The following is a 13,762-nucleotide window of genomic DNA, read 5'->3' as shown; positions in this document are numbered from 1 at the left end:
AGAATGTGCACATATCAAGAAGTGAAATAAACAGCTGAATTAGTTTTGTGCAGCATTTCCACTATTCTGGTAGGAACAAAATACATATGCGAAATACACACGTATAAACTGTAAAATTTGAATTGTGCAATTTCAGTAATTTCACTTAGGAGTTAAAGGCTCTTACATTTGCATTTAAACCTGGGATTGAACAATATAAAGATACAAAGTAAACTTCATGCTAATAATTTTAATTTTTTATTTACTAAGACATCAAACAGTAAATAAAATAAATAAATAAATAAAATCATGACAAAATGAGAAACCACAAAAAGGAAAAAGCTTTATATTTTAGTATCTTTAACAACAATTTTTTCATGTTTTTAAACCAGGGGACCTGCATTTTTATTTTGTTCTTGGCCCTGCAAGTTATGTAACTATCTTAATCAAGTCTACAAAATACTTTTTAAATAAATCTCAGGAATTCACTTTTAGAAAACAAAACCCCTAGTTTTCCTAAATTGTTCTCACTCTAGCAGTCTCTTAGGGTTAACCTTTTAGATTCTTCCTTGATATGGATTAATTATGCCTAATGCATAGAGGTTTTTATAAAAAGATCTGAAACACTAGAAAAGTAACATATACAGAAGCCAAAGATAGTACCATGATCCAAGACATACGGTTATATGAGCAATTTAAAAATACCTTTTGTTATGATCACAGTTATTTTGCATAAAGCATAGGCTGTTACAGCCAATTACAAATTGGAACAAATGTCGTTACCTGGGTGCATGTGTTGGCTCTCACTGCTCATTAAATATTTCCAACATACACATAGTTTGGGAGTCTTTGTGTGCTACTGGGGACACAGGTGTGGAAAAATAAAACTAAAGAATAGGATTTCTCGGAGCTTGCAGTGAGCTGAGATCGTGCCACTGCACTCCAGCCTGGGCAACAGAGCCAGATTCCATCTCAAAAAAAAAAAAAAATGGGATTTCTATTTCTTTTCTATACAATAAAATTCTTTGCGGATTTACAGTAGCCTGGAAATAAATACATTGTAGACTGGAATTCTGCCAATATGTATTACTTCATTTAGAAAGATATAACTAAAACGACAATTTAGGAAAAGTTGTAGAGAATGCAGTTACCTTAACACAGTTTCCATTTCCAACGTTTAATTCTATACAATGTTGCAGACTAATTAAATCTAATTTGCTTAATATTTTGAATGCCCTATGGTGGAGGACAGGGGCAGTTTACTGCTTAAGGAAATCTACTGTTGAAATATTTTGTTAATTACCAGATTTTTCAGTAATACTCTCATAATTGCAGTTTGATAAATCCCAATTTTCACATTTTGGGTCTGCTCCCATTAGAGGACGCCTGCATTACAAGCCTCACTGCTTCAGAATGTCATCACAGGGAAGCTTAGTTCTGCATGCAAAGTTTCTGCCATTAAAGTGTCCACAAAAGAAGCATGAAATAAACCAAGATAATCCTAAAAGAAATTAGGTAAGGGGGTCTGAAAAAGGACCTTGCCACGTTTAACAATTTTTTCGTTAAACTAAATTTCTGGACATAAGGGCACAGACTCTGGAAACAGATTAAATTCTGTGCAACTACATGATAGTACAAGTCAAAGTACTTAACCTCTGTGTACTTCAGTTTCCTGCAAAGCAAGAAAAATCACACCTAGTTTCATAAGGTTCTTAAAGATAATTAAAGTTGTAACAAAGGCCAGGTATGGTGGCTCAGCCTGTAATCCCAGCACTTTGGGAGGCCGAGGTAGCGGGATCGCTTGAGCTTAGGAGTTTGAGACTAGCTTGGGCAACACGATGAAACCCCATCTCTACAAAAAATACAAAAATTATCCATGCATGGTGATGGGCACCTGTAGTCTTAGCTACTCAGGAGGCTGAGGTGGGAGGACTGCTTGAGCCCATGAGGCAGAGGTTGCAGTGGGCTGAGATTGCATCACTGTACTTCAACTTGGGTGACAGTGAGACCTTGTCTTAGAAAAACAAAAACAAAACAAAACAAAACAAAACAAAAAAACACTGTAACAATGTCAAACACAAAAAGTATGAATTAAGTATTAGTAATGATGGTGATTTCTAGAAAGCAGAGTTTGTGTTCTACAAAGTCTAAGGATGTATTACAAGAGAGGAAAATGTTCAAAAAATCTTTACAGTAAGGATCATTAGGTTGCAAAATGCAAGCATTTCACAATAAACATTACAAACCAAACTCATTCATAAATATTGATGCAAAAAAACCCTAAAAAAACACGACAGGCAGAATCTGGATCCGGCAGCACATAATACAATAATATATTATTACCACGTATAGTTTATCCCAGGAATGTAACATAAAGGGGAAAAAAGCCTGGGCGTGGTAGCTCACGCTTGTAATCCCAGCATTTGGGAGGCTGGGGCGGGAGGATCACGAGGTCAGGAGATCAAGACCACCCTGGCTAACACAGGGAAACCTCATTTCTACTAAAAAATACAAAAAGTAGCAGGGTGTGGTGGTGGGTGCCTGTAGTCCCAGCTACTCGGGAGGCTGAGGCAGGAGACTGGTGTGAACCCTGGAGGCGGAGCTTGCAGTGAGTTGAGATTGTGCCACTGCATTCCAGCCTGGATGACAGAGCAAAGACTCTGTCTCAAAAAAAAAAAAAAAAAAAAAAAAAAGGAAAAAAAAAAGTAAGCCTATTTCCACAGGTGCTGAAAAGTCATTTGAAAAAATATAATACTAATTCTGAATAAATAAGAATTCAGTGGAATACTTTCTTATAAAATATATCTTAAAACATCTAAATCAAATGTATGATCCTCCTTTACTAAACATGCCAGACCCTTGCTGGCACCGAGAATGATACTGGGTGAAAAAAACAACAAGACTATTGATAACTGAGTTGAATTTCCCATTATTTCTATACACCAATAACAGACAAACAGCAAGCCAAATAATGAGTGAACTCCCATTCACAATTGCTATAAAGAGAATAAAATAACTAGGAATACAATTTATAAGGAATGTGAAGGACTTCTTCAAGAAGAACTACAAACTTCTGCTCAAGGAAATAGGAGAGGACACAAACAAATGAGAAAACATTCCATGCTCATGGATAGGAAGAATCAATATCATGAAAATTTGATGCCATCTCCATCAAACTACCATTGACTTTTTTCACAGAATTGGAAAAAACTACTTTCAATTTCATATGGAACCAAAAAAGAGCCTGCATAGTCAAGACAATCCTAAGTAAAAGTAACAAAGCTGGAGGCATCACACTACCTGACTTCAAACTATACTACAAGGCTATAGTCACCAAAACAGCATGGTACTGGTACCAAAACAGAGATATAGACCAATGAAACAAAACAGAGGCCTCAGAAATAACACCACGCATCTACAACCATCTGATCTTTGACAAACCTGACAAAAACAAGCAATGGGGAAAGGATTCCCTATTTAATAAATGGTGTTGGGAATACTGGCTAGCCACATGCAGACAGCTGAAACTGAATCCCTTCCTTACACCTCATACGAAAATTCACTCAAGATGGATTAAAGACATAAATGTAAGACCTAAAACCAGAAAAACCCTAGAAGAAATCCTAGGCAATACTATTCAGGACATAGGCATGGGCAAAGACTTCATGACTAAAACACCAAAAGCAATGGCAACCAAAGCCAAAATAGACAAATGGGATCTAATTAAACTAAAGAGCTTCTGCACAGCAAAAGAAACTATAATCAGAGTGAACAGGCAGCAACCTACAGAATGGGAGAAAATTTTTGTAATCTATCCATCTGACAAAGGGCTAATACCAGAATCTACAAATAACTTAAATTTACAAGAAAAAAAAAAACCATCAAAAAGTGGGCAAAGGATATGAACAGACATTTCTCAAAAGAAGACATTTATGCAGCCAACAAACATATGAGAAAATGCTCATCACTGGTCATTACAGAAATGCAAATCAAAACCACAATCAGATGACATCTCATGCCAGGTAGAATGGCAGTCATTAAAAAGTCAGGAAACAACAGATGCCAGAGAGGATGTGGAGAAATAGGAACACTTTTACACTGTTGGTGGGAGTATAAATTAGTTCAACCATTGTGGAAGACAGTGTGGTGGTTCCTCAAGGATCTAGAACTAGAAATACCATTTGACCCAGCAATTCCATTACTGGATATATACCCAAAATAATTATAAATCATTCTACTATAAAGACACATGCACATGTATGTTTATTGCAGCACTGTTCACAATAGCAAAGACTTGGAAGTAACCCAAATGCCCATCAATGATAGACTGGATAAAGAAAACATGGCACATATATACCATGGAATACTACGCAGCTGTAAAAAAAAAAAAAGGTGAGTTCATGTCCTTTGCAGGGACATGGATGATGCTGGAAACCATCATTCTCAGCAATCTAACACAAGAACAGAAAACCACACACTGCATCTTCTCACTCATTAGTGGGAGTCGAACAATGAGAACACATGGACACAGGGAGGGGAACATCACATACCAGGGCCTGTTGAGAAGTCAGGGGCAGGAGGAGGGATGACATTAGGAAAAATACCTAATGTAGATGACAGGTTGATGGGTGCAGCAAACTACCATGGCACTTGTATACCTATGTAACAAACCTGCATGTTCTGCACATGTATCCCAGAACTTAAAGTATAATTTTTAAAAAGTAAAAAACAAATTCTCACTTTAGGAGAATTTTAATGACTTAGATAAAAAGTAAATTTTCATATACATTTCTTTCCACATTGTGAAAATAAATTCTATTTCTTTTCTATTCTTGCTTTTCCATTTATTTTTCCTTTTTAAATAGAGATGGGTCTCACTTTGCTGCCCAGGTTGCTCTCTAACTCCTGGCCTCAATAAATTCTCCTGCCTTGTCCTCCCTAAGTGCTGGAATTACAGGTGTGAGCCACTGTGCCCGGCCTCACTTTTCCAGTGATAAAGAATGTGTCAGTGTAAGCCTTTCCCTGAACAACTTAGTGAAATGTGAAAAAAGATTTTGAAATAAAAGCATCTGATGTTCAAAAAAGTACTTTATAAATTAAACATGCCAAGACTTAATCTGTGGATTATTGCAAACAGGGGAACATAATAAAAACAAATGAATTCATCTGTATTAGCGCAAGTAGCTCAACATAGAAAAAACAATAGAAATGTCTGGTTTACCCATCAGTCAAATTAAAAAATATATCCTTTTAGGTTAAAAGGATCAAGATGTAGGAGACTGGATATTCACTAGATCCCTTCATCTTCTCAATCTCTTCATCTGTTTCTGGGCTGTTCATTGTGGATGCTTTTTCTTGGTAACTACTATCAGTATCGGTTTTAGAGGTTTGTCTTGTATCTCTAACTGCCGTGATCTCTTGAATTGTCATCTGTCATCTAAGCCTAAGGCTTTATGCTTAATCATTTGTGGTCTACTAGCTGGACTAGTTTCAGGAATGTCAGTGTGTTCTACCATTAAGGTCAGATTGGCTACTACATCGAGGTGGAGGTTGTAGTTACAGCTACTTTTAGAAACATGTCTGGTTTTTAAAGACATAACATGTGATTGAAGAAATTCAGTATCTGGATAAAAGGTCTGTAATGCTTGACCAGGAAAAACGTTCCCCTGAGGGTCTTTTTAGATGTTCTTCTCTCCTGCTGCCTGAATCTATGCTCATCTCCTTTTTTCAGTTTCTCGTTTTAATCTGTTTACATCCTTTGCTAGTTCATTTATTGCTTGTTCACTGTCTTCCACTTTTTTGCATACAGTGTTTAATTCTTCTTGTAATGAAGCATACATTTAATTTATCTTATGTACCTCCTTTAAGGATCCATCTTCTTCAAAAAATTTAGAGCTGTGTGTTTTTACTGCTTGGCTAAAACCAGTGGACATACAGGAACCTGATACAGTTTTATAACCTAGTTGTTCAGAAATACCCAGACTGGCAACCGCTAAAGGTACCCTGTGAAAAAGTCCTTTTTGAGGTTTATATAAGGCATGTTTCAGTCAATGAGTAGAACAGTTTTCTGTTATTATACTTGGTGTTAATAGTAGAAAAACAAGTTATTGGTTTGAAAAATGCTCCTGCAAGTTTTTGTGAAGCAGCCTTTCTATAAACACCATGATCTGATCTGAATGACTATGGAATTTATACCAACCTATCACCTTCTTTTTGACGTTGGAGAATATTTTCTTCACTGCTTGCTCATTTACTTCACTTGAGGAATTATAAAAGCTAAAAAAAGCATGGAATATATTTCTGAATGTCAGTTGTATGAACAACTTCAACATCATCCATTTGGGAATCAGTAATGCTATTCTTGGCTTCACCTTCTACTTCCTCAAGAAGAAAACCTTCCATGTCACAAACTGTGCTGGGGTGGTGTGAGGCAAGCTGGTCAACACATAGCCCGAGAGCACCTGCTCTTACCCTCTGTGCTGAGCACCTGCTCTTACCCTCCGTGCTACCGACGCCTCAGGCTACACAACACCTATCTTCACAACTTTATTAATCTAAAACACTTCTAAACTAGTTTACAGAAAAGGAAATGATCTCTTTTGTAAAAAGAACAGACAACATAAAATGTATGCATCAATGAGTCAAAGGAAGCTCTTTCCATAAGTATAAAATAAAAGCCTCAAGGGATGCAAGAGCAGTACCATTAATCAGCAACTTTATTGTTTCTTAGTTTTATATAAAATAGCAGACTGATTTACAGTTAAAGATGCTTTAGAATTTGATGAAATAAGGTAACTACTTTCATTAGAAGCCAGTGTGGCACATCATGAGACCCTAATAAGAATAAAATCAGCCACAGAATTTAAAAAAAAAAAAAACTATGCCCATGGAAATCTCCATAAGGGAAATATTATTGATTCTTATTTGCATCTGTAAGTGTCCACATGCCACATTTAGCTATATTCAGATCTGAGCGGGTATAATCTGAATTTAAGCATCCTCTAGCTCTTGACATTTGGCCGACAGCTCCTGTACTGCATTTCATCAACACTAACCCTGAGTAATCTCTGCCTGAAAAACACCCTTGAGAAATATTGCTATCTTTTAAGCTCCAGCAGGGAGTTCCACTCACCCACTAGTCAGTTCTCAAAAAAGGGACCTCCTAAGTGTGGCCGTGGAACAGGTACACAAACAGCTCACCAGCACCCTAGGCTCTGTGGCTGTCAGCTGCCTTTGCCCCTGCTATAGATGGGTCCCCTGTGGCCTGTTAGTAGATGAAGGGGAGAAGGGAGAGGGTAACCCCACTGAAGAAGTCAGTCTAGGCAGAGGCTGGCAGGCCTGTGGGGAGTGGAATGTAAAAAGAGTAGAATGCTGTTGTCTCATCACTTATTGAAGGCTACTTACCAGTAGTTCTAAGTTTCAGCAGGGGGACCAACTTTGCGCCCCACCCACCCCACCCATTGTCCTATTCCGGTGACAAAGAACTGAGTAATAAAACAAAATTGACACCACAACAGCAAACTGGTTTCAGTAATGGGGTATAAAAATGATTCATAACTAAACTGTAGTCCACATCCACCCTGAAGACCATTGCTGGAAAAAGATAGGCTCCAATATTGTTGATGCCAACGCTCCACAGGACAGAATCAATAATGACTACAGAAAACCCACCCATCCATGACAATTAAGTGACCCTGAAATAATTACACATGAAAAGGCCAGAACAGCAGCAACTGAAAGTCTGGACCAACTCAAGAACATCACTAATGTTCTTTCAGGAAGGAGGACGTCACTTCCGGAAAAACACTGATGGGTATTTTTCTAGAAGATTGGGGAAATCCTGCTGTCTGCTTGGGCATGTGCTAAGTTGTAGCTTGGCAAAATTTCATGGTAGCTTGAAGCTCAAGTAGAATATAGAGTAGCATAAGTAATGTCAGTGTTGTACCAACTTTACTACGTTAATACAATACATACAATATAATTGACTAAATTAACATGCAGTGTTAATTTTTAATACATCACTCAGTAGATTACTAGCACATTGCCCTTAAACATAAAAAAGAATGTCTATAGAATTATGGAGCATCACAAAGTAACATAAGTCCTCCACGTTTTAGAGTATCCCTAAGCCCCTGAAGAAATCCGTAAGAGGCTGAGAATCACTCTGGATGTGGGCCAGGCTTTCAGTTCATGCTCGGTTTATGCATGTACCTCTAAACCTGGAAACATAGTAATTGCTCAATAAGCATGTTCTGAAAGAATGAATGAATCTGCTCTTTTACCCCTTTAATGCCTGGGGCTAGAATAAAGATGAATGAAGCCCGAGGCTTTGCAGGCAGAAAAGAAAAAAAATAATTAGAGGGTTGGGAAATAGCACAATCAGCACAAATACTTTTTGAAAAGGGAGTAATCAAACAATTAGTCTTTAATAAGTCCTATTTGTAGCACTGTTGTTTTCTTTCCTCAGAAAAAGCATATGTTTTCATGTGGAACAAAACACTTTTTCCTTCTTTGCCTGAAAAATAACTGGAGAGCAAATTTTAAAGCAAATCCTACACTATTCAGTAATTATTTCCATTAAACATTGCAAGATCTGTTGAATAATGAACCCACACCCAGTTTGACAGAACACTCTGTTATGCCCCATGGCTTAGAGAATTCTGGCTTCTCTCACTCTTTAAGATGCAGTCTGCAGGACCAGGCCCCTGGCAGGCTGAGCTCATACTGAAGGTTAAGCTTCTCACAGAAGTGCAGCCAGCCGTACCACAGAGCAACAATGCAAAAATGACTAGGTACAGCAGCCACTGCTAGGATTCTTGAACGTTCACAGGCCTGTTCTGAAGGGAGCTTACAGCTCATGTTGGTGCAGATGTTGTCACAAGAGGGGTTGCTCAGAATTGTTTGGAATTGAGTAACAGCAGTGAGAAGCAGCCCCTCATTGGCCCGCTGTAGAGCATGAGTGGAGCCTCTACATACGAAATGGGAGTGGGACATTGACTGGAAGAGAGGATGTGGGGAAAGGGGTATGGGAGGAAGACAAGCGGGGGAAAAGAGGGCATCTCTTTCCAGTAATGTGTACTCCCAATGGCTCTGCCATACTTGGTCACCATTTACAGCTTTCTAAGGTTGTCTGGAAGAAAAAAATGCATGTACTTTTTCTAAACAGAGGGTTATTTTAAAGACAATCCATTGAGGAAGACATTATTGGAGGTTTTCTCAGTTTTACTTTCATTCTGTGAGAGTTAGAGAGCCAATGCTATTAAAAGCATGCATTTCACCCAAGGCTGACTATATAATTTCCAGGGTCGGATGGAAAATCGAAAGGTAGGACCCTAAAAAGAGTGCCATTGAAGGCACAACATTCAACTTGTACTTTCTTCCACCATCTCTGTCTTGGCCCATCATCATGTTTCTCTGCTATTTAATATTACACTTTGCAGGTGGGTGCAGACCCTCAGCCCACTCCCTTCCCCCTCCACTTACTATCTCCCTCCAGCAGCAGTCCCAGGATCAAGACCAAAGTGCTTTGCCCTTATCCTCCAACCCACCCCCCAGGGGAGAAAAGTCAATCTCCTTTCCCCACAGGTCTGCCACCCCAATTCACAGACCCCCAAGAGATTGCCATTTCTGCACTGGGACATACTGTGTACCTGAAGCAGGTGAGAGGGAGGCTTGCCCCCACCAAATGCCCTACTTAATGCACAGTGGCACTGCCAGACACTGCAAGGACTGCCACCACCATGCCCTGCCAGATGTCATCACGGAGGTGTGCACACCCAAATCCCTGCTGGAGGTGGAGGGCAGCTGATGTTGCTGAAATAGGGATGGGAAGTGGGAGGCAACCAAGCAGCAGGGACACCAGGGCTGGAGGACACGACAGTAGAGAATCAAACTGGGGGAGGGGCTGGGAGGCCAAGCACAGGAACCCAGGCTCCAAGCCCTCTGCACCTGCTCTGTTGTCTGATAGGACCTCACTTACAAAATAAAATGGAAAGATGAATTAAGAATTCATGACAGTGACAGCAGGATATTAAACCCAGAATGCAAGGTCCTCTAAATGCACTGGTCATCTGACTGTGAAGCCAGCCCCGACCTTTCCACTTCCAGTGCCTGCACACTGACCACAACGCTGAGGTTCCAGGTCATTTCATTTCCTGTGCTCCTGGGATAGAGTCGGGAGCATCTCCGTCAGCCACTGTCCCAAACTAACCCCGCTTCACTCGCATGCTCTGGCAAACTCTCTCCCCGACACCACAAATGTTTAAAAACTATTTCTCTTACCCACTTGCCACATCCGTTCCTAGTTTAGCAGACCTGTTAGGCATTACAGTTGTTGGCTTTATTGCCTGTAGCTTTTTCCTTGCCCGTGTTTTATATGTGTATGCCATGGAGAAGTTTAGTGTAGAGTGTTGTCTGTTAACTGGTTTAAGCCTTGGCAGGGGCTTGATTTTAAAGTAGAGACTGTACATTCCCACCCACGCATTTTCCAGTGAATTCACCACTTTGTTCATGTTATCGCCACAGGAAGTGCGTTTGGATATTTTTCTTTATCAGGACTTTGGATATTTTTCTTTCAATTTATAGAGCCAGGTCACATTAGCTCTCAGATAGCATCCAAAGTCAAAGCCTTCAAATTAGCAAAGGTTTTTCTTTCTTTTTAGATGTTCTTGTCAGCTTTTCCATGTAGGAGTGGGGAGTCAGGAATAATTTATACAAGATGAGTTTTTAACAGAGTTCAAAATTACCAGAACACTTAGAGGCCATGGAGAAAAGCACTTTGGTGTGGTGTTCAGATATACAGGCTCAGGAGTCAGCCTGTGACTTGTAGATTTCTTAACCTCTTGGGGACTGTCTTCAGTGGGACAAAGAGAATGCTAATAGTACCTGCTTCATGGGGTTGCTATAAGGATTTAATAACCCATTTCCATAAAGCCCTTAGCCCAGCACATTGTAAGTGCTCAAAAATATTAAATCATCAGCTAACAGGTTGATAAGAACTGCCACTCCAGCATTTGACCATCTATGTGCCCAGCCTGGAGAAGAGAACACAGCAGTGGCAAACCCGTGGCAAATCCTCCAACCCTTGATTTTGTCTCTCTCTTCTTGATGGAGAGCATCCCCAGTGGCAGAGAAAAGGCTGGCTATTACCTCGGGATCAGATTGTGAAATATCTGGGGACCACGCTAAGACTTCTAGGCTTTCTCCCATATGTAGATTGCCTATAGATTTTTCAACTAAACTGGGGTACTATTGAAAGAAAGGGAGCACAATTAATTATATCAGAACAGCAGGTGTCAACCATAACTATGCCAGATAAAATAGGGTATATAGTTACTTTACTAATAGGGTAGAGTCAACCCTTTACCCCAGTTGAATAATTTTTTCTCCTGGATACTTTTACTATAGGCAACTAGGGACTTGTTATTTGGGCAAGGAGCCTTCCCTAGCAAACTCTGGGTAGCCGGCTATTACAGCTGTGAATATATTCACCCTGACTGCGGAGCCCATCAGGGAAGGTGAGACTCAGCTCTGGTCCTCAGGAGCTTACTGTTTTGCTGGTGAGACATGACACAGAAGAAATGCACACATGACAAAAACAACTGGGGAACGATACAGAAGAGTGTAACCTAATGCTGGCCTTCATGGCACAGCACTTGGTATGACCCACAGGTGTCAGAGAGCACTGAATGTCCATGGAATGGAAAATATTTAAAGGAAAATAGTATGTGGATAATCAGGAAAGTTGATGTGACCACGTTCCTCGGTTTTGAAATGTGAAAGAAAATGCTAGAGTTTAAATGCTATGTTATACATCTATTCCAGATAACCCTGTAATATCCTTTTACTGGCAGCTGTCTTTCCACTTAAGACCCCTTCTCCATAGCAAGACTTTTGCAGTGAATCTGAGACCATATGTCTTTTTGGCGCATGACAAAAAGGGCCATTCACCATTCGGGGACACTCTTTTGGATATAATTGAGAATGACTTTTTAAATTTAGATTTTGATCTCAGTGCATTGTGTAATACATTTGAAAAAATTGTGATTTATATTAAAATACTGTGAATTTTTGTATTGTATTTCCAGAAAAAGACTTGGCGACAGTTTATCATTTGATGAAGTCAAGCAGACCATGAAAACATTGTACTTGAATCCAGTAGAAAAAAACAGGACTTTGAAAAGATGTTTTCCTTACCAAAACAGGATGAAATGGTCATCTCTTATCATACAATGGCTTTCTGGTATAAACTGATGAATTGTTTAAGAAATGGCATACATTTATTAAGAAATTGATACCTATTAGGTGAATTTCTTTAAACATTCCCTTTGAAGCTTAAGTTCTGGTAAATTTTGTGCCTTGGAGGAAAAAAAAAAAAATCAAATGATTCTGGGATTCCTGTTTTTTTAAATGATAAGTTTGGACTCATCTTGAAGATTTAAAGCCAAATACTTCCCAAGTGGTAAATCTATTTCCAAAGAAGTAACTAAGAATTAGATGACATTTTGAAAATAATTTTAAAAGAGAAAAGTCTATCTTAAATGGTACCCGCAGCTGTTTCAAACTTTTTGGGTCTTTCCTTTTCCTCTTTCCCATTTATTAATCCACGCATCCACCCATCCATTCATTTATTGTGTTTCTGAAATCAATGACAACATTGAGGGTAAAAAGAAATCTAAAGTTCCTAGGGTCCTCAGCTCCTGGGAGTTTTCTACTTGGGTGGTGTAGAGGCAGACAAGACACACAAAAATAAAGACAAATAGCAATTGATTAACCTGAAGAATGATAAAAGCAAATGCTAAGTCTCCAGGATATTCATGGAGAGGGACTGAAATGTCTATCCTGGCCAGAAATGGCCTTGTGTACAGTAGATAAAGTAGGACTTGACGGATGGGCAGCACATAATAATCAGGGATGGTGGTGGTGGAGGAAGGGCAGGAGAGAACAAGTTTTGAGGATGAAATGAGTGCCTTACTATTTTATTTAAACCTCAATGAGGAGGTAGCCATAATACATCTCCCCACCCACTTTTTAACCATTTTATACAGGACATTATAGAAGCAACACATCAGGAACTTATGACCTTTGTCCTGTAGAACAGATAAAGTTCCCTAAGTTCTGAGAGGCAGTAGAATACAGCGGTTCAGAGCTCAGACTTCCTAGCTTCAAACCCTGTACCTGCCATATACCAGCTGAGTAGGCTTAGGAAGTTTAAAACTCTTGGAGCTTCAACCTCCTTCTGGGTAAAAGAGAACTAACAATACTACCTATCCCTGCATAGCTGCCATCTTGCCTCGGTATCAGGAGTCTGATATCCACTCATGGCAGCTGTCTTGCTCCCTGCCTTCCAAGCCTCTTGCCGTCTAAGGACTCTGCCAGGAAGAGAGGGCTCAGCTGGCTTCAATGATGGCACTACATCATTTCCTTCTATTGGTTTATCCTGCTTCTTTTTTCATAAGTTATTTTTTTCAGCTTCTTTATATTCCCTGTATAGTTCCTTCAGTTATTTTCAACCCCTATTTCTGTTTTTTCTTCAATGAATGCATAACCACTTGTGATAGTTATCTTTCACTGTAATAAACAGTATCAATCTCTATTATTTTATATTTCATCCCACTTTCATAAAATAGAGCAATCTTAAACATTTTTATGATAGAGAAGTAGAAGGGAACAACTGAAATTCTAAGGGTTGACATGATAAAAGAGGAAAAATTGTGCATTTCCTCTTGCCGTCTATACAAATATAAAAATTAAGGGTTAACCTTGCAAATGGTACTAATAAGCT

At 39.2% G+C, this 13,762-nt stretch overlaps 1 protein-coding gene and 1 pseudogene across 1 annotated transcript in view; both read right to left on the bottom strand.

Annotated features, from left to right (window-relative positions):
• The window catches only part of LOC105521031 (target of Nesh-SH3), a 117,180-nt gene that overhangs the window by 29,339 nt on the left and 74,079 nt on the right, over window positions 1-13,762 (bottom strand). The window lies entirely within an intron of this gene.
• Window positions 5,230-6,381, bottom strand: LOC105521028 (annotated as a pseudogene).

The sequence above is a fragment of the Colobus angolensis genome, unplaced genomic scaffold (assembly GCF_000951035.1).
Source record: "Colobus angolensis palliatus isolate OR3802 unplaced genomic scaffold, Cang.pa_1.0 Scaffold393, whole genome shotgun sequence".
In the NCBI taxonomy this organism is placed as follows: Eukaryota; Metazoa; Chordata; class Mammalia; order Primates; family Cercopithecidae; genus Colobus; species Colobus angolensis.
This window is presented reverse-complemented; position numbering and strand designations above follow the sequence as displayed.